Genomic DNA, 22158 nt, shown 5'->3' with positions numbered 1-22158 from the left:
AGCATCTGACTCTTGATGTCAGCTCAGGTCTTGATCTTGGGGTCCAGAGTTCAAGCCCCAAGCCTACTTAAAAAAATAAATAGTTTCAGAATTACTATTCCATTGATGCCACTAACAATAAATCTAAGTAACTTTCAAATATTTTTGTAGTTATTAGACTATATATTATTTTTAATTTCTTTAAATGTTTATTTTTGAGAGAAAGCACAAGCAGGGGAGGGGCAGAGAGAGAGGGAAACACAAAATCTGAAGCAGGCTCCAGGTTCCATACTGTCAGCACAGAGCCCCATGCGGGGCTCAAACTCACAAGCTATGAGATCATACCTGAGCCAAAGTCAGATGCTTAACAGACTGAGCCACCCAGGTGCTCAACTATATATCATTAAGGGTATATAGTCAGCATGCTATGTTCAGAAGTAACTTGAATGAAGTTTTTGTCGATATGGTTATGTATCTGAGTAGGTGAATTCCTCTGCTAAAACTTGCATATAGTGAGAAGACGCTGTCAGCAACAGCCAAGGAAGTCAAAGGTCTTGATCCATCCAGGGATAAGGTGAACAGGCAGGCTCCAGTAAATCTTCACTTTGCAGTCATGTGATGAGGTAGCAGCAATAGACATCAAGGCCAATGGTCTTGGTAGAAAGACACAGGATGCAACAGGAAATGCTCCTTATATTCATATTCTGTTTGTATCTGCCTTAGGTCCCACAATGTAGTTCCACAGCCTTGCCTTCCAAAGCCATTGCTGTAGGAGATATACTTGTGTTTGTCCTCACTGAGCTTGCAGTAGGTCTGAATATGCTTCTTTGCAGGAAATATATGAGTTACCTGTAACCCTTGACCATCCCATAATCTAATGGTTTTATCTTCAGAAGCTTGTATGGTTTTGGGGGGACCCAGAACAGGTCTGTGACCAGGTCCCTGGGGTGAAAGCTTTCTTTGAACACTGTCCAGTCCCAACATCCCACAGAAGCAGGGTGTTGTCCTGAGAGCCAGTGCACAGGTGTGACGAGTCTAGACTCACAACCAATCCAGTGAGCACCATAGCGTGATGGCAAGAGAACCACTGCCTTGGTTGTAGGGCACCATCCAAGCCCTACATCATGACCATCCTGTCATGGCTGTCAGGCTGAAGACCTGGCTTGGTTTGTTAATACAGGCTATCTTAATGATTCCTCCTTAATGTCCTTTGAACCACATTTCTAGTTTTCCAGTTATAGGCCACAACTGTCTTATCTTTCCTGCAGAGACATACAGGTATGAATTCAGAGCAGCAACAACAGAGACAGACAGTATCCATGTGAGCTGGGCTATACTCCTGACAAGTTTTAGTTTGAATTCTCTCTTCTACAATTCCATCGAGCCTGCTGTATTTATAAGCGCTGTGTTTGGGTTTGCTTTGCAGCTTCCCCATCACTGCATGGAACCCACACAAAGCCTTCTGAGGAGGAGCTTGCTTTGGATGGTGCCTGAGCAACAGCATTCCTTGTGGCTGGAAGTTGTGTTCCTCCCAAACGAATAGCATTTTCTTGGGAGGCTGCCATTCAATGCTTTGTAATGTTTATCCTTTGGAAAATAGTTCAGGCAGCCACTTCCTAATCTCTGTAATTACAGCGGGCTGGCCAGGCTGGGAGCTGAGACCGGTTGGGGGCGGGGTGGAGGGGTCCACAGCCACCACACTCCACAGCCTCACAGGCCTCCGCCCCTAGCAACGAGGCTCGTCGCTAGGACATGAGGTGTTTTGCTAAGAGTTTTTATCATAAATGGGTACTGGATTTTATCAAATATTATTTTATTTGTGAATCTTTGATATAACTTTTTAATATCTTAATGTAGTAAATTAATTGATTTTCTAATATTAAATCACATTTGTACACTTGGGTAGGCCCAACCGAATTATAATACACTGTCTTTTAAATATATTGTTGCATTTGGTTTACTTAATATTTTTGCACCTTTAGTCATGAGTATTATTACTCTGTAACAACGTTCTTATACTGTCCTTGTCTGACTTTGGTATTAATGTTTTATTAACTTCAGTAAATGAGTTGGATTGGGGGCATTTTCTAACTCTATTTTTTATAAATTCTCCAGAAGAGTTGAAAATAAGTTTAAAATTATTTGTTCCTTAAATATTTTGTAGACCTGATTTGTAAAGCCTTCTGGACTTTTTTTTTAATGCAAGAGTTTTTAATATTTAATACCAAGAAAATTTCTTTGTTATAGAAACATTTGGGCCTACTATTTCTTCTTCGATCAGTTTTGGGAAGTTATAAACTATATTTTTCTAGATATCTCTACATGTTCACTAATTTCTTTGATCACTATACTCCTTTCAGAACTTTTTCTAGGATTTGTTCTCTTTTTTAAAAAATGTTTATTTATTTTGAGAGAGAGAGAGTGAGTGCATGTGCATGAACGGGGGAGGGGCGGGGGGGGGGGGAGAGGGAGAATCCCAAGCATGCTCCACGCTGTTAGCACAGAACCTGACTTGAGGCTCTATCCCACCAACTGGAAGATCATGACCTGAGCTGAAATCAAGAGTTGAACCCCCAACAGACTGAGTCACCAGGCGCCCCTAGGATTATTTTTTTTCTGAAATATCATTTACATTTTCCTTTAATGAAGATCAATTAGTAATAAACCCTGTGCTTTTGTTTATTTGAAATGTCTCTGTTTTGTCCTTGGTCTTATAAAATAGCGTTACTGGGTACACAATTCCAAGATGTCTCTCCTCACTTGAAGATATTATTCTGTCTTCTGGCTTCCCTTTTGTGTTAACAAGTCTGCTGTCACTTTAATTACTGTGCCTTTGTAAGTAAGCTGATCTTTTATTTGTCTGATGTTATGAGTTGAATTGTATCACTCAAAAAGATATGCTAAAGCCTTAAGCCCCAGTACCTAAGAATGGGACCTTATTTTGAAATAAGGCAATTGTGGATAATTAGTTAAGATAAGGTTATATTGGAGAAGTCATTAATCCAATATGACTGGTGTCCTGTTAGGAGAGGAAAAGAGACACACACATATGAAGAGATATCATATGATAATGGGGGCAGAGATTGAAGTGCTGCAGTTACAAGCTAAGGACGGACAAGGTTTGCTACAGATCATCAGAAACTAGGAAGAGGCAAGGAAGGCTTTTCCCCACCAGTTCAGAGGAAGCATGACTGCTGACACCTGGATTTTGGACTTCTAGACTCCAGAACTATGAGACAATAAATTTCTCATATATTAAGCCACCCACTCTGTGGCACTGTGTTACAGCAGCCCTAGGAAAATAATGCAACTGATTTTACAATATGTAGTCCAAAAAAAAAAAAGTGTTGTCTTTTATGTTGTCAGTTTCAGTCAATATTCTAGGCTGGATTTCTTCTTCCTTAGTATTTTTAGTGACCTCTAATGTGTGGATTTATGTCTTTTATACATATGGAAAGTCCTCACCCATTACATGCATATAAGCTCACCTCCATTCTCTCAATTCTCTTTTGGGGACTTTAGGCAGATTTAAATTTTTTTTTTTCAACGTTTTTTATTTATTTTTGGGACAGAGAGAGACAGAGCATGAACGGGGGAGGGGCAGAGAGAGAGGGAGACACAGAATCGGAAACAGGCTCCAGGCTCCGAGCCATCAGTCCAGAGCCTGACGCAGGGCTCGAACTCACGGACCGCGAGATGGTGACCTGGCTGAAGTCGGACGCTTAACCGACTGCGCCACCCAGGCGCCCCTTTTTTTTTTTTTAATTTTTTTTTTCAACGTTTTTTATTTATTTTTGGGACAGAGAGAGACAGAGCATGAACGGGGGAGGGGCAGAGTAGGCAGATTTAAATTAGGAAACTGCCTTCATGTCCTTAGCCTGCCACATTTTCATTCCCTTGTGTTTTTGTGATGCTTTCTAGGTAGAGGTTTGTGGCAGAGAGTGATAGTTGTCGTTCACTAGCCCTTTTCTCCTTATTTCAGTAATAGAACTTCTTAAATTTGATGGGTCCATGACCATCCACAATAAAGGCTATATTTCCAGTTTGTCCTTGAGCAAAGAATGACCATGTAGTGAGCTTTTGCCATGGAAATAAGCAGAAGTGGTGTGCACAAGTTTTAGAAAAAAATTTTTTAAAGGTAAGGTCAAGAGGCGCCTGGGTGGCTCAGTCAGTCGGTTGAGCGTCTGACTTCGGCTCCGCTCAGGTCATAATCTCCCAGTCTGTGAGTTTGAGCCCCCCCCCTCCCCCCCCTCCCCCCGCCATCGGGCTCTGTGCTGATAGCTCAGAGCCTGGAGCCTGCTACGGATTGTGTGTCTCCCTCTCTCTCTGCCCCTACCCCACTCATGCTCGCTGTCTCTCTGTCAAAAATAAATAAACATTAAAAAATAAATAAATAAAATAAAGGTAAGGCCATGTCTTTTTCCTTCTCTCTTGTCTTCCCCCATTCTACTCCATGAGAAGAGTATACTTTTCCCACAATTATTTTGGATCTGGTCGTACGATTTACTTTTGCTTTGGTTAATATAATGTGAGCAGGCAGGACATATGACACATCTGAGTGCAGCCTTCAGAGGTTTTTGTTTTTGTTTTAATATTTATTTATTTTTGAGAGAAAGAGACAGAGTACAAGCGGGGGAGGGGCAGAGAGGGAGACAGTATCTGAAGCAAGCTCCAGGCACCCCTTCAAGGAATTTTTGTGGCTCAGCCTCTTGTGTTCTGCCTTCCATCATGAGGAAAATATAACGCAGGTGACTAGTGTTCCTTATGTCCCAATCCTTGAATGGGAGACATGTGAGACTGACTGAATTTGACTTGCACTTAGATCAGGGACACAGCAGCTGAACTGCCCCTCCCTCCAGCTGTCAATTTCCGACTAGGTGAGAAATAAATATTTGTTATTCATAAGGCACCGAGTATTTGAGGACAATTCTTTTGTTTTCTTGCAAGCCAGCAATTTATTGAAATTATGTTTTTTAATGATTTATTTCCCACTGTTCAGCTATTATGAATAATGCTATTACACTCATATACAAATTTTCATGTTTTCTGTGGACGTTTTAAACTCTCAGGTATATACCTAGGAGTGGAATTGCTGGGTCTTATCATAACTCTATGTTTAACTTTTCAAGGAAGTGCCAGAATGTTTTACAAAGTGACTATGGCATTTTGTGTTCCCGCCAGGAGGGTATGAGGGTTCTGATTTCTCTGCATCCTAACACTTGTTAATATAAGTCTTAAAAAAAATTATTATAGCCATCCTAGTGGGTGCGAAGTGATATCTCATTATGATTTTAATTTGCATTGCCCTTATGACTAATGATGTTGAGTGTCTTTTCATGTGATTTTTGGCTATTTATGTATCTTCTTTGGAGAAATATCTATTCATAATTTGGACCCATTTTTTAATGGGGTTGTATTTTTATTGTTGAATTTTAAGAGTTATTTATATATTCTGGCTATAATATCAGATATATGGTTTGCAAAATTTTTTCCCATTCTGTGTGTTGTCTTTTCACTTTTCTGACAGTGTCTGAGTTAGTCTATTAGGGCTGCCATATCAAAATCCCATAGACTGGATATGACCTCACTTAACCTTTATCATCTCTTAAAAGGCCCTGTCTCTGGGGGTGCCTGGGTGGCTCAGGAGGTTAAGTGTCGGACTCTTGATTTTGGCTCAGGTCATGATCTCGTGGTTCCCCGAGTTCGGGCCCCCACACTGCACCCCGCATTGGGCCCTGCATCTGGCTCTGTGGTATCAGCGTGGGGTCCACTGCAGATCCTCTGTCCCTCTCTCTGTCTGCCCCTCCCCCAAGCTCTCTCTCTCTCAAAAATTAACATTAAAAAAGAAAATAAATAAAAGGCCCTGTCTCCAAATACAGCCATGTTGTGGGGTAAGGTTTCCACATATAACTAATTAGGAGAACACAGTTCAGTCCAAACAATCTGCCTTCTGGGTATACCCTTCTCACATGCAAAATACATTCACCCCCAATCCCAAATTCTTAACTCTTTCAGAACCAAATCTATGTCCAAAGCCTTATCTAAATATCATCTAAATCAGGTATGGATGAGACTTGAAATATGATTCATGCTGAGGCAAAATTCCTCTTCCAGCTGTGAGCCTGTGAGACAAATTATGTGCTTCCAAGACAGAAAGGTGAGATAGGCAGATCATGACCTGAGCCAAAGTCGGATGCTCCACAAAGCCTGGAGCCTGCTTCAGATTCTGTGTCTCCCTCTCTCTCTGCCCTTCCCCCGCTCATGCTCTGTCTCTGTCTCTCAAAGTAAATAAACATTAAAATTTTTTTTTTAATTTTTTAAATAAATTAAAATTTAATGTTTATTTATTTTTGAGAGACAGACAGAATGCAGGTGGGGGGAGGGGCAGAGACAGAGGGCGAGGCTCCAGGCTTCAAGCCCAATGAGGGGCTCAAACCCATGAACCATGAGATTGTGACCTGAGCCAACGTCAGGCGCTTAACCGACTGAGCAACCCAGGTGTCCTTAGACATCCCCATTTTAAAAGAAAGATATCAGAAAGAAGAAAGGGGGTGGGTCCAAAGGAAGTCCAAAACTTAGCAAGGCAAATTCCATTAGATTTTAAGGCTCAAAGTAGTCTTTTTTGGCTCAGTGGTTTGCCCTTTGGGCTTAAGGGGGTAGCAGCATTATCCTCTTGGTCCTGGGCAGCAGTTTTGTTCCTGAGAGATTGGTTGGTAGCAGCCTGACCTACTGAAGCCAAGGATACAGTCTTGCCCCCCCAGACCTGTATCCTCTGAGTTCATGGTAGGAGTGATACAGCCCTGCTGATCTCTGAATAGCTTTTGGTGTTATTCCTCCCTTTCCTTGAGGATAATGGGGACTGGCAGCCAGAGAACTCTATTGTTTTATCCTGTAGAATCCCAGAAATCTGACAAGATTCCTTTACTTTGTTGATTCTATCCCTTTTATTCCCAGCTGGCAGTGTTTCTTCTGGTATAATCTCACTTCTTTCCTGGATACTTCTGAGATGGCTAAGTCCATGAATCACACTATGGGGAGAAAGAATTTTTTCTCTTGTTTCAAGGTCCTTCTAGCTGGACTAAGAATCAAATTGATATGAGACAGATTAACAAGAGAAAATCAAATTTAATTGCGTACATACAGGGAATCCACACAGACAGGAAATTCCAAAGACATTCAGGCAACATGATGCTTTTTTTTTTTTTTTTTTAGTTTTTTAACGTTTATTTATTTTTGAGGCAGAGAGAGACACAGCATGAACGGGGGGGGGGGGGCAGAGAGAGAGGGAGACACAGAATCGGAAGCAAGCTCCAGGCTCTGAGCCATCAGCCCAGAGCCCGACGCGGAGCTTGAACTCACGGACCGCGAGATCGTGACCTGAGCTGAAGTCGGACATTTAACCGACTGAGCCACCCAGGCGCCCCAACATGATGCTTATATGAGCTAAAAAAGAGGTATCTGAGGATATAAAGGGGAGAAAAGACTACTAGCAGGAAGGTGAAAGATGTTTGGAAAACCAAGGTTACTCTAATATGTAGATAAGTTTCTTAGGTAAAGAGAAATCTCTGTTAATAACTCTCTTCCTGGTACAAAGAGGCAGTTGAGGGGGAGGTAAAATGCTTTTTTTCTGAATCTGCTGGGTTTTGTTTTTAATTCAAAATAATGTTCATGCTAAAGTGGCCCATCTTAGGGCAGCCTGTCCTTGGACTCTACAGCACCTATGATCTCTTTATCAAATGATTTTTCTAGCCACACCCTTAGTGTGCTCTCCAGAATATACTTTTCTTATTTCTAGTATGGATAGTAATTGGGTTCTGCACCCAATTCCAACTTGTGGGAAGGAGGTGGGTTTCCCCACATCATCAAGGAGTAATTCTCCAGATACCAGCTGGATATCTTACATTTCCACTCAGTGGACAGTATCTACCCAGAGATAGTATCAGATCCCATAGGTTATGGACTCAGTCCTACAAGACTCCTGTCACCCCCCTCTCTTCCCTACACCTTCATATGTCAGATGCAAGCCTATGTTATTATTTGTGCTTCTGGCCAACTGGCTATAAATCAGAGGTTCCCATGCCCCTCTCTTTGGGATTGATTAACTTGCTAGAGTGGCTCACAGAACTCAGAGACACATTTTCCTAGTAGATTACTGGTTTATTATAAAAGGATATAATTCAGGAACAGCCAGATGGAAGAGAGGCATTAGGCACAGTAAAAACATGGTAAAAGGACACAGAACTTCCATGCTCTCTCCAGGTACATCACTTTACTCATACCATCCTTGTGTTCACCATCCCAGAAGCTCTCCAATCTCATTCTTTCGGGTTTTTGATGGAGGCTTCATTATGTAGGCAAGATTGATTAAATCATTGGCTATTGGTAATTGATTCAAACTCCAGCACCTCTCTCTTCCCAAGAGCTGGGGATTGGTGGGGAGACTGAAAGTTCCAAACCTCTATTCCTGTTTGGTTCCCCTGGTAACCAGCTCTCATCCTTAGGTGCTTTCCAAAAGTCACTTCATTAACATAATCTCAGTTGTGGTGGAAAGGGACTTGTTATGAATAACAAGACACCTATTTCACCTTTATGTCTCTGAAGTGATTTCAGGAACTGAAGACAGGAGACCAAATATTATGACGAAAGATGTTCCCGTTGCTTTTATTGTTCAGGAAATGCCAAGGGTTTTGGGAACTGAGAACCAGGAACAGTGGACAAAGACTGAACATATTTGAGAAATATTTTTTGGTCCTCTGAATGACCAAATATAAATCATAATATCACAGATAGGCTAAGAATTTTCCAAATCTTCATTTTGGTTCCTTTTTGTTGAATAATACCTTCTATTTATCTCTCTCTTCCTGCATTTTACTATAACTAGTAAGAAGAAATGAGACTGCACCTTTAACACTTTGCTTAGAAATATTCGACTTTATTACTTTATTTTTTTAATTTGAGAGAGAGAGAGAAGGAGAGAGAGAGAGCTGGAAGAGGGGAGGAGACAGAATCTGAAGCAGGCCCCAGGCTCTGAGCTGTCAACACAGTGCTGGATACAGGGCTTGAACTTGCGAACTTTTGAGCAGTGAGATCATGACCTGAGCTGAAATCAGAGGCTTAACTGACTGAGCCACCCAGGCGCCCCATCAACTTTATTACTTTTAAATTATTTCCACAAAATACTAGAACACAATTTGGCCAATTTCTTTGCCATCTTATAAGGGTCAGTTTTCTTCCAGTTTTCAGTAACATGCTCCTCATTTCTGCTCCAGATCTCACCAGAATCACCTTTAACATCCATTTTTGTACCAACAGCCTCTCTTCAAGGCAATCTAGGCTTTTTTTTTTTTTTTTAACATTTATTTATTTTTGAGACAGAGAGAGACAGAGCATGAACGGGGAGGGTCAGAGAGAGAGGGAGACACAGAATCTGAAACAGGCTCCAGGCTCTGAGCTGTCAGCACAGAGCCCGACGTAGGGCTGGAACTCACGGACCGCGAGATCATGACCTGAGCCAAAGTCGGACACTCAACCGACTGAGCCACCCAGGCGCCCCTATCTAGGCTTTTTCTAACAAGCACCTCAAAATTCTTCTAGCCTCTATTCATAATCCAATTCCAAAGCCACTTCCACATATTTTTAGGTATCTGTTGCAGCAAAATCCCACTTCTCAGTATCAAAATCTGTACTAGTCTGGTAAAGATACCATAACAAAACATCAGGGACTGGGGGCTTAAACAACAAAAATTTATTTCTCACAGTTCTGGAGGCTGAATGTCTAACTAAGATCAAGATGTTAGCATGTTTGGTTGGCTTGCAGATGGCCATCTTCTGGTTGTGTCCTTGTGTGGCCTTTTCTCTGTGCATATGCCCCAAGTGTCTCTTCCTCTTCTTACAAGGACATCAGTCCTATGGGATTAGGGTTCCCACTCTTATGACCTTATTTAACTGTAATTACCTCTTTTAAGGCCTCTCTCCAAATAAATTGAGGGTTAAGGGAAAGGGTGAGGAACTTTGAAAGAACACAATTCAGTCCAAACCAGTATACTTGAAGCACAAAAGATTTTTTTGTGTGTGGTAAAATATAATACAACATAATAGTTACTATTTGAACCATTTTTGACTATACAGTTGTGTGGCATTAAATATATCCACACTGATCTGCAATCATCATGACTATCATTTCCAGGACTTCATTTTTCCCCAAACTGAAGTTTGGGAAGTACTCTAATTCCTAAATACTAATGTTATATTCTCCTTGCTCCAAACCCCTGTCAACCACCCTTTTACTTTCTGATTCTATGACTTCAAATACTCCAGGTTTATCGTATGGGATGGAATCATATAATATACAGTCCTTTTGTGATTGGGTCATTTCACTTAGTATAATGTCTCCAAGGTTCATCCATGTTGTAATGTGTCAGAATTTCATTCCTTTTTAAGGCTGAATAATACAAAAGTTTTTCATTTTGGTGAAGTCCAATTTTCGTATTTTTTTTCTTTTGTCACCTATAGGTTTGGTTTCACAGCTAAGAAACAATTGCCTAATCCAAGGTCACACAAACTTATACCTATGTTTTCTTTAAGAGTATTACAGTTTTTGCATGTATATTTAGGTCTGTGGTCCATTTTAAATTAATGTTGGTATATGTGAGGTCGGGGTCCAGTTTCATTCTTTTGCATGTGGATATACAATTGTTATAGCACCTTTTGTTGAAAAGATTATTTTTTCCCATCAAATTATCTTGAAGTTCTTGTTGAAAATCAATTGTCCATAAATGTATGGGTTATTTCTTAACATTCAATTCTATTTCACTGATATATATGTCTATCACTATTCTAGTACTATACTATCTAGATTACTGTAGTTTTGTAGTCAGTTTTGAAATCTTGAAGAATGACTAATTTTTTTATTAAAAAATTTTTTAATGTTTATTTTTGAAAGAGAGAGAGAGAGTGTGAGTGGGGGAGGGACAAAGAGAGAGGGGGAGACACAGGATCCAAAGCAGGCTCCAGGCTGTCAGCACAGAGCCTGATGTGGGGCTCAAACCCACGAACTGCAAGATTGCAACTTGAGCTGAAGTCAGATGCTTAACTGACTGAGCCACCCAGGCACCCCTGTTCTAATTATTATTTTTTAATTGTTTTGGCTATCCTGAACCCTTTACATTTCCATGTGAATTTTAGGATCAGCTTGTCAATTTTGGGGGAAAAAAGGCAGCTGAGATTTTGATAGAATTGTATAGAATCTGCAGAAAAATAGGGGAATATTGCCAGTTAAATACTATTAAATCTTCTGCCACCATTTCTTGATGAACTATCTAGATTCATGATTTAGCTTGCTTATAAAGCCTGTACCATGTGTCTGCCTACCCTCTCAATATAGACTAACAATTCCTTGCTCCTCCATTGGTTACTTTTCCTACTTCTGACAACACGTTTTAACAACCAGAAAAGTTTTGTCAATAATAAACATAATCTCTTGAATGCTTTTATCGTCTACCTTTCCTTCCTATGTTCCACATCTTAAAGTTAAAATACCGTAAAAGGGTATTTTTACCTTTATATTGTCAACAACAGTATAATTTATAAACTATGCTTTAACTATGTCAAGTTATTTATAATTTATTAATATGTTGGGTCTAAAAGTTGAACACCAGAAAACAGCATTTTCTAAGCTTTCTATCACGGTCATTCAGTTGAATTCTCTTTTCTTCAGATTTCTCTCCCAGTAGCCTAACCTTTTGGGACTTCCCTGAATTAGATCTTCCCTGTCCTCCTGAATTAGATCTAGTGACCCCTAAATGTATTGTCAAATACGCTGTTTTCTACCTCATTTTGCCTGAGCACATCTTCAAGAAACTCTTTTTTTAAAAAAGGTTATGTGGGAGTATAGGGGTGCCTGGGTGGCTCAGTTGGTTAAGTGTCTGGCTCTTGGTTTCAGCTCAGGTTGTGATCTCAGGTTGTTATCTAATGGTTCATGGGTTTGAGCCCCATGTCAGGTTCTGTGCTGGCAGCATGGAGCCTGCTTGGGATTCTCTCTCTCCCTCTCTCTGCCTTACCCCTGCTTGTGCTCTTTTTCTCTTTCTCAAAATAAATAAATAAATAAACATTAAGAAAAAGGGGGTATGTGGGAGTTTAACTTTATGAGTCCCTGCCTATCTGAAAGTGTTTTCATTCTGCTCTTTTACTTAATGATGATTCAGGTAGGAATGGGACTTTTTTGAAAATTAAATTTTTTTCTTAGGTTTTGAGGTCAAGAAATATTTCCCTCAGAAACTTGAAAGTCCGGGGTGCCTGGGTGGCTCAGTCGGTTAAGTGTCTGATTTCAACTCAGGTCATGATCTCACAGTCTGTGAGTTCGAGCCCCATGTCGGGCTCTGTGCTGACAGCTCAGAGCCTGGAGCCTGTTTCAGATTGTGTCTCCCTCTCTCTCTGACCCTCCCCCCGTTCATGTTCTGTCTCTCTGTCTCAAAAATAAACGTTAAAAAAAGATTATAAAAAAAAAAAGAAACTTGAAAGTCTATTTTCTTTCATTTAGTGTTGATGATAAGAATTCTAATGTAAGCTTGATTCTTATTCTTTTATGGGTCACTTTTTTTCTCTTTGGAAATTTAGGATCTGAATCTTCTCTTTGTCTTTGCATTTGTAATATTTACAAGGTTGTTTTTTATTTGTTTTTGCTCTGTACTAGTAGACACTTTAAGCTCTGGCAGATTTTCTTCCAGGATTTTTGAGTAATTTTCCATTTTCTATTTACTTTGTTTTCCTCTTTTTTTATAATATTAGTCCTTTTGGATTCTTACTCTTATATTTTCTCTTGCAATTTCCATCTCTTTGCATATTTTTTCTATTTAAAAAAATTTCATTGGCTTAATCTTTTAACACTTCAAGTGAATTTATAATTTTGGCCATTTCTTCTTTCTAATTTTAAGACTTACTTTTTATTCTCGGATTGTTACTTCATCTGGGTATACTGGTATACTATTCTTGTTTCCTAGGTGTAATAAGCCTAGGAGCATCCCAGTAATTATTTAAAAAAAATTTTTTTTTAAGGTTTTATTTATTTTTGAGACAGAGAGAGACAGAGCATGAACGGGGGAGGGGCAGAGAGAGACAGGGAGACACAGAATTGGAAGCAGGCTCCAGGCTCTGAGCCATCAGCCCAGAGCCCGACGCGGGGCTCGAACTCACGGACCGCGAGATCGTGACCTGAGCTGAAGTCGGAGGCTTAACCGACTGAGCCACCCAGGCGCCCCCCCAGTTATTATTTTTAAAGTTCTCTGAAGTTTCTCTAGTTCTTCTATGGCCATTCTCTGTTTATCTTTCTCCCCTTCCCCCGCCCCCTAAATTGGAGACTTCTTTTGAATATCTAATTATCTAATCCTTGGTTGTCTGTTCATGTTTAAGATGAGGTAATTGGAATGCTGATTAGGAATCTTGTGAACTTGGGAAGGTCTTGCCAACTTGCACAACTTCACTCAACGGTGAGTGGGTAGAAAACTAGCTATTGTGCCAGAATGAAGACTGCTTTAGTCATTAAATGTTCAAATAGCTGCCCAACTCTTCCCCAGAGATTATGAGAACTCTTGATTTTTAGCCTGGGATAAATGCCTGGTTATGGTATCTGAGATAAGGGAGGGCTCTTCTGTTCTATGCAGAGATCTTTATTTAATCTCCCTGTTGGCTACAGCACCATCTGAACCTATTCTACATTATGGTTTCTTTCATTTTGTTTAGTCAGACTGCACTCACTTGGTATGTAAAATTAAAAAAATTTGGTGGTCTCATTCTCATTTTCTATTATGTATGAGTTTGTATCATTTTTAAATTCCTTTATTAGCATTTTAATGGGGTCTCAGGAAGAAGAGGTAATGAATGCATGTGCTTAGTTAGCTAGCTTATATATATTTTTAAGTACAGTTGACAAGCAATGTTACATTAGTTTGCAAATATGGAACACTTCATAAATTTATATGTCATCCTTGCACAGGGGACAGGCTAAACTTCTAACATTCCAATTTTAGTATATGTGCTGCCAAAGGGAGTACTCACCCAAGCTTTAATAAAAAAAAAATACTAAATGTAAGTTAAAAAAAATACTAAATGTAAGTTTAAAAAAAGACAAGTGGAGCAGAGTAGGACATAAGAAAAAACAACTAGTGGAATGGCAAAAAACCAAACAACTCCCTCCCAAAACACAGAAAAACATACTACCACAATTCTGAGTCTGTGATATTGATAGTATCCTGTGTATGTATAATTTAGGGCTTAGCACAGAAACGCTTCAGATCCACACATTTAGTGACATGTTGGATCTCAGACATCTAGTTCACACCCCATTTTACAGTTAAGAAAAGCAGAACTCAGAAGTGAAGTGATTTTCCCAAGGTCACACAAATAGAGAGTGGCAGAAGGGACACTAGGATGTGACTCCTACTTTCCTCTTACCTCACCACACTTCTGGGGAGTAACAGGATGAGCAGATCAGCAGTTAGATGAGGAAGATTTTGAAAAATAATCGACATAGCATGGATTTTTTTGGGGGTAAAAAGCCACATGTCTAAAAAAAAAAGAAGTATTTTCGGATGCTTACTTGGCAGCTATACAATCTTCTCTGGCAGCACAGTCTGACAATTGGTAGGCATATGTGGAATGTACTGAAGGGGGCGACTGTACAGCAGGACGGGGAACTGCAATAATCCAAGTGCTTGGTGATCTGGGAGGAAACAGAGTCTGGGCAGCATGAAACAGAATTTGGTGAATGAATGAATGTGAATACTGAGGGAGGGAGGGGAAAATGTTAGTGGGATTATGAAGGAGTGTGAATTGGTTAATTGTAGAGAATAAGCAGGGGCAAATGAGGACTCAACTCCTTTTAGTGTCATTTTAAATTATTCAATGCAACCTAAAAGGCTGGGAACAAATATAATTTACATCACTCCTTCTTTCTGGTTCAGGGGTAGTTTACCTAAATTCTTAAATTAAAGGATGCAGTTGTCCTCTTTGCATAGCTCCAACAAAAGAAAATCTACGAGACAGCACAAGAAAACTGGGTTTCCTGAATAAGGTACCATTTGCTTGGCCGACTCGCCTAGCTGCTGTGAAGACTGAGTGAGACAACGTAGCACCGCATTTGGCACATTGCGGGAACTGAAAGTGGACCTCAAATTCCGCCCACGTTCTCCTCTCCCGCCGCGCTCAAAAACCACGTACACTAGCGTGGGTCTTCCGCGAAGCCTAAGTTCTTTCCCTAAGGTCCAGTGGACAGCCCCACGGCCACATTCGCAAAAGCTAAGGGTGAGGGCGAAAAAAAATCCAATTTCCCTCCGACAAAGAGTTCCCACCGCGGCCGCGGGAGCGCAGCCCGGAATGTACAATCTAGACCAACTCTCAACAGCAGTGACTGTCCTGGGGCTTGTGTAACGGGCCCCGCCAAGGAGGGGGTTGGGCGACTCTAAGGTTTGGGAAAGCGACGATTCCGCTCTTCGGGCCTGGCCGGTCCACTTCCTACGGCAAGCAGAAGGAGACAAACGGCGCCTTGCCTCGCTCCCACCTACAGCCTCTTCCCGTAGCCGGCTCCCGCTCTCCCTTCCCGTGGCTGCAGGGGCCGCGCGTGGGGGGTGTGTACGCCCCGCGACCGTTGCCCTGCTTGGGCGCGCAGCCGCCGCCGGAACCCTGAATCACCCCACTCCCAGCCCCTGACCCGTCTTCCTCTGGAAGTCGCCGGAGGCCTGCGGGCTGCCAAGTCGCGCTCCCAGGAGAGTGCAGGAAAGCTAGGTGGCCCGGCCACGAGGAGGCGGAGCTCGCGGTGTCTCGCGGCCCGGGCCCGGGCCCTGGGGCGGGGCTAGGTGTCTCGCGCAGGGGGCGGGGCGTAGTGACGTCGGCGGGCGCTGGGGCCGTACTGTGGCTGTGGCGGCGGCGGCGGTAGTGGTGGCGGCGGTGGTGGCGGCGCCCGGGAGGCAGCAGCAGCAACAGCAGCAGCCCTGAGGAGGGTGAGACGGCCGCCGTGGCGGCAGCTCGGAAGTCGGGCGGGACCGAGAGCTTCCCGACTGCCGCTGGCGCTGAGGTTTTTTGCCTTTTCTTAGCCTGCTTCCTCACGGCCCTGGCTAGGGCTGGGCAGCGCGCCCCCGGGGAGGGGCGGAGCTGTAGGTGAGGCTACAAGACCCCCTCCCCCTCCTCTCCCTACCGGGGGAGGGGGGATGGGAAAGTCCGGGGAGGGGCGGACCCCACCCCACCCCACCCCACCCCAACCCACCCCAGCCCACCCGCGGGTTCCACCCCACAGAGCTCCAGGATTGGGCGGGAGCTGAAGCGATAGATGAGGGGAACCCGAGGTGGGAGGTGGGAGGTGGGAGATAGGGGTTCTGGGTGCTTGGAGAACGGAGGGTTTCTGAGACGTGATGTTGAGGGCGAGGTAGTGGCGAGATGGAGAAATTGGGGAGCCATGAGGAGGTTGGGGTGCGGTCAGGGTGGATCTGTGTGGTTAGGCGACTGATGTAAAATATTGAAAGAGGTGAGGATTTTTTCCCCCCTTCTGTTAAATGGTAAGATAGGAGATGAAGGGTTGTATTGCAAAAGGAAGAAGAGCTGTGGATGTTGCCTTTGAGGCAGTTGGAGAAGCTGTTGCACTAGGTCTCATATTTCTACTTTAGGGTTATTATGGTTATTATTTTTCTTCTTCCTGGCGGGGTGGGTCGGAAGGGCAGAGAATCCCTCTGCTTTTGGCGCAGGTGGGTAATTGGTGAGGGTGGCTGGGTTTAAAGTTTTACACCCTTCAAGAAGAGTGAGGTCTTGGATTAAGACAACTTCATTCTGGCAGCAACATTAGGGAATAGGTCCCATTACACCTAGTTCCTTAAAGGTGTTACCTTCCAGTCTTTTTTCTGTGCCTAAAAGATCACTTTATACCACCTTATTTGCAAGCTTTATCCTGGCCTCTTAAGAGAAGGCCTGAAAATCAGGTGGTTGCTTTGGAAGACACGTTTCTGAGTAATGGTTGCAGGTGGTTGTGGTTGACTGCTTTGGATGGATAATTTGAACAGTTCTTTTGGAGCTAATTATATGAAAAATACATGTTTTAAAGCACAGCTGTCTTTTACAACTTGTTTTTCAATAGACTTTGACATTTGGGCATTTTGTGTTCAGCACAATTATTCGTGCTTATTTTTATTTCTCAATTGCAGATGCTATTAGACACTTTAAAAATGAACTGAAATAGCTTTTTTTTCTAGGTCCCTCAATTTCTGAGAAATGTTCTTGGAGTCAAGTGCTTTTAAGATGCTCTTTAATAACATTTTGGGGGCATGTGTCTGACTTCATGGAGAGATGTTACTAAGAGTAAACAGTATTCAGTGTTCTTCACATCAGTGTTTCACAACTTTATACATTAAATCAGAATCTCTTCTCAATTCCTGCTCCCTATTAGATTACAGTATTCACTGACCTTACCTATCAGTGTCATTTAAGATGTTTCTTACTCAGAAGATAGGTCCTGTGATATACATGTATTATGTAATGGGTGGAAGTAGGCATGATTCTCAATAATTCATTTATGGAGGAAGAGCAGCCGTCATGAAATGGAATTTAAGCAGTGACTTTCCCAAGGCTTACTCAATTTATTTGGGAACATAGCCAGAGAAGTGCTTTCCTGTTACCCAAGAGAGAAATATACAGATTTGAGTGTCAGTAGTTGTAGATCATTGCCTTTTTTAACATGCCTAATTAATGAGCAGACTATTATCTTCTAGAAAATAGTTCTGCTTGAAGAAACTTACAGGCAACAGATGATATAATAGATATTAAGTGAGAAAGAGTGTCTCAGGTTTGTAATTCTAAAGAAAAGATTCAATTAAATGTATTCAGACAGGTCAAATTATAAGTTGGTAAATGAATACTTTTGGATTACTTAGAAGCAAAAATTAAAATTCACATATCTAGTTTTGCCTTTTAAATTATACTTTGATTTAATTGGGTATGCATGAGGACAAATGTGAACTAAAATGTCAGGTGAAACTATATATATTGCTAACATGACATTTACAATTGTTGACAGTGGGATGCAATTCTTTGTAGGAATGCAGTCATGGGATTTGGGGGAAAGTATAAGGTAGAAGTGATCTATTTCTCCTTAGAGTTTTTTTTATGTCAGAAAAAACACTACCTATTATTTTTCAAGAAAAGTCACTTGCTAGTCATTACTGTGATGTTCTTGTTGAATCTACTGAAGTCTCCCTTGTCCCCTTTTTTACTAAAGTCAGGTAGGTATGTCTGTGTTAATTCAACATTAATACTGGGAGCAGGATAAAAGTGAAGGTTCTGTTAGCAACAGCTGCTCTTTTTCTACTCTCAGTTAATGCTTTTATAAGGAGTAAAAGAGCTGTTAAATGTGCATTTTCACATACTGTATCAAACACCTTGATGGAGGAAGACCAGAGAATGAAGTATTTTGGTTAACCAAATCCGTACATTGATTATCAGTTTTCAAACAAATATAATGTAATAAACAGCATCAAGGTTATGTAGAATATAACTTATTTCTATAAGTCTTCAATATCCGAGCCTTGGGACACTGACTCATTCAATGGTTATTTACTGAGTATTCTTCTGGGTACTTTTTTTAGCCATTGAGGATACAGTAGTGAACAAAGCTGTCAAAAATCCCTGCCTTCATGGAACTTACCTTCCAGATACCTTTTGGGGAAATGAAGAGAAACCTGGCAAAGAAGATTGATAAGAGGTCATTGGGTTAGGAAAACCAGGAGAGTGTGATTTACTAGAAATGAAAGAAAATAAGTTTTCAAGGAGGAGGGCATGATCAAGCGTGTCATTGTTTAAAGATGTGTCAGAGTGTTGGGTAAGGGAGGATTTTGCATGATTATTGTGTCTAATAGAAATATGACTAAATGCTTTTTAGTATGAGGTGACACAGATGCAAGAATTTGTCATTTTTTAACTTACCTAGATTGATTTTTTTAAAAACATATATTTCACTTTTTATTTTTTTCAGAACAAAATAGGCAGCCTATGAATGTATAATACTAAGGACAGATATGATCTTTTATTAACTTTGTTTTTTAAATATATTATTAACTATTATACTCATTAAAAAAATAGGTAATACACTTATCAAATCATAAGATATAGGTAGAAAAGAGTAAGACTCCTGTCCCATCACGTTGTTCCTGAAGGCAATCACTGTTTCCAATTTCTTGTTTTTCCTAACCAGTGAAATTTTGTGCAGTAATATGGTTTAGCTATTTTATTTTATTTTTTTAATGTTTATTTATTTTTGAAGGACAGAGAGAGAAAGAGAGAGAGAGCAGGGGAGAGGCAGAGAGAGAGGGAGACACAGAATCCAAAGCAGGCTCCAGGCTCTGAGCTGTCAGCACAGAGCCTGATGCAGGACTTATGAACCACAAGATCTGACCTGAGCCAAAGTTGGACCCTTAACCAACTGAGCCACCCGGGCGCTCTGGTGTAACTATTTAAAAAAAATTTTTTTTAACGTTTATTATTGAGAGACAGACACAGAGCGTGAGCAGGGGAGGGGTAGAAAGAGGGGGAGACATAGAATTTGAAGTAGGCTCCAGGCTCTGAGCTGTCAGCACAGAGCCTGATGCAGGGCCCAAACTCACAAACTGCAAGATCATGACCTGAGCCGAAGTCGGTCGCTTAACCAACTGAGCCACCCAGGCGCCCCATCTGGTGTAACTATTTTAAAATCGCATGAATAGAACAAATATTTTATCTTCTAGGTTTTTTTTTTCCACCTTAGTATTTTCATAATTTAAGTCTAGCTACCTGCATACCTTTTGTTTTTATTTTCCAACAGCTTTGTTGAGAAATAATTCACACACCATACAGTTTACTCATTTAAAGTGTATAATTCAGTTTTCTGGTGTGTGTAACTACCACTACAATTAATTTTAGAACATTTTCTTCATCCCCCAAATAAGCCCCAAACCCATTAGCAGTCACTTCCCTGACTTTTGATTTTTAAGTATTGTTTTGTACATCATGGGGGGAAAATGTTTGTGAAATACTTGATTACCAACTAAATGGCAATTAAGCCACTTAGTGTGTATTTTTAAATATTCTGTGCATAAGTTTGTGTAAAAGTCAATTTAGCATTTTATTTGGTTGAGTACATACTTGTGAAATGTGATTAAGTGTCTTGTTTTCATTATTCCTTCATTTATTACTCCTAAAGCTTTTGATAAAGTGCTTGGATTATAGTAAGTACTCCATAAAAATCAGCTGCCCTGATGGTGATGATAGGGTGTGGTGATGGTGATAATGATGCCTGATTTGTGGAATTCCTTTAGGATATTATGGAACCTCAGGGAGTTCTCAGGAGTCTGGAAAACGAGACCTTTTTTTCTAGGAGGAAGGAGGTGAATCCTGAAACCTTTAGGCCAGCATTGTCCAATAGAACTTTCTGTGATGATAGTCATGTTCTATATACCATTTGATACAGTAGCTACTAGTCCCATGTGCCACTGAACACTTTAAATGTGGTTAGTGTAATTGTTGAGTAACAATTAAAATTATTAATTTTGTTAAAATTAATTTAAATAGCCACCGTGACTAGTGACTGCTATATTTGGCAGCACACTGATACATTTATAGATTGATGAATCTAATACTGAACTCTGGCAGTATTTTAGAATACGTTATTTAAAAGATAGTTTTAGAAGCCTTGTTAAGGGATACAGTGATCACTGGGATAAGACGTGGATTTACGAGGTCACTTCAGACAACAATTCTAGTTTTCTAGAATTGACATGGTCCCTAAACTGATGAATGAAGGATTTGTAGTAGTTATAAGATATCTAGACTTCAGCTAGATCTTTTCATGCTGTCTTTGTGGAAAATATGAGTTATTTTATGACGGACTGTCATGTGTTTTCTACTGAGCAAATAGTAGATACTTGCTAAATATTTGATGAATGAATAGATGAGACTACAATTAAGTGAATTCCCAACTGGCTGTGAATGGCTATAGCCAGAGAATAGAGTGTTGATGGGTTTGAGGAACTGCTGTTAGATCCATGTATATATTGAAATAACCCAGGGGTGGTGGTATAAAAAGGTAGTGGCAGTGTGAACTAGATGCCAACATCTCCTCCCTGAGTGTGGAGGATGTCCAGGTGGTCATTAGCTGATAGTGAAAAGGCAGAGGTAGAAGTCTGTGTTGCTGAAAAACATGAAAGTCATGCTTTTACAAAGATTTTACATGGGGGTTCAAGATTTTATATGGTCTGGAGGTGGCATTGGAAGAAAGAGGGGTACCATTCTCATTTCCCAATATTGGGTGTGGAGTGTGAGAGACTTGATAACCTCCGCTTGAAAGGGCTGCTTTGAGACTTTCTTCATGATGGAATGAATTTCCTTGAGTATTTTTCTACACTGGCTTCTTATCATCACTTAAACTTTATTTTTATTACTTATTTTTTTAATGTTTATTTTTGAGAGAGCACGAGCAGGGGAGGTGCAGGGAAAGAGGGGGACAGAGGATCAGAAGTGGGCTCCCCATTGACAACAGAGTCTCCAATGGGGGGCTTGAATTCACAAATTGTGAGATCATGACCTGAGCTGAAGTTGGATGCTTAACTGACTGAGCCACCCAGGCGCCCCTTGTTACTTATTTTTATTGTAATTAAAGAAAAAAGTTTATTTATTTTGAGAGAGAGAGAGAGAGAGAGCGCGCGCGCGCGCGCGCGCGCATGAGTGGGGGGAGGGGCAGAGAGAGAGGGAGGCACAGAATCGGAAGCAGGCTCCAGGCTCCGAGCTGTCAGCACAGAGCCCAACGCAGGATTCGAACTCACAGACCGCAAGATCATGACCTGAGCCGAAGTCGGAGGCTCAACCGACTGAGCCACCTAGGCGCCCCAGAACCTGTTTTTTAAAAATGTTTTATTTAGTTTTTGAGAGAGAGCATGAACCAGGGAGCGGCAGAGAGGAGGACAGAGGATCTGAAGCAGGCTCCATGCTGACAGGCTGACAACAGCACCCATCACTTAAACTTTAAAATGTCTCTTGTCTTAAAAAAAAAAAAACAAAAAAAAAACCAAAACAACAAAATGTCTCTTGTCTTAACAAAAATCTCTTCTTCATACTTTCTCTTAGTTGCTCTCTGCTTTATAGCTACAGGTTTTTGAAAGACTTGTCTACATTTGC

At 41.1% G+C, this 22158-nt stretch overlaps 1 protein-coding gene, 1 non-coding gene and 1 pseudogene across 10 annotated transcripts in view; 1 reads left to right on the top strand and 2 right to left on the bottom strand.

The window, feature by feature from the left end:
- Positions 1 to 396: 396 nt before the first annotated feature.
- LOC102952296 lies at positions 397 to 1483 on the bottom strand (annotated as a pseudogene).
- Positions 1484 to 13924: 12441 nt separating this feature from the next.
- LOC122240639 lies at positions 13925 to 14027 on the bottom strand. Its single transcript, XR_006220417.1, has one exon. It is a non-coding gene; the product is annotated as a U6 spliceosomal RNA (small nuclear RNA).
- Positions 14028 to 15932: 1905 nt separating this feature from the next.
- ERC1 (ELKS/RAB6-interacting/CAST family member 1) overlaps positions 15933 to 22158 on the top strand; it is a 509181-nt gene continuing 502955 nt past the window's right edge. For 5 of the 9 annotated variants that reach the window (XM_042991508.1, XM_042991511.1, XM_042991506.1 and 2 more), the window contains exon 1: positions 15934 to 16128. The gene's annotated coding sequence lies outside the window, so the exon portion shown is untranslated. Of the gene's footprint in view, positions 16129 to 22158 lie in introns of all 9 variants that reach the window. The other 4 variants (XM_042991514.1, XM_042991512.1, XM_042991509.1 and 1 more) reach the window with 3 other exon arrangements.

This window comes from Panthera tigris, chromosome B4 (genome assembly GCF_018350195.1).
Source record: "Panthera tigris isolate Pti1 chromosome B4, P.tigris_Pti1_mat1.1, whole genome shotgun sequence".
Classification (NCBI taxonomy): Eukaryota; Metazoa; Chordata; class Mammalia; order Carnivora; family Felidae; genus Panthera; species Panthera tigris.
This window is presented reverse-complemented; position numbering and strand designations above follow the sequence as displayed.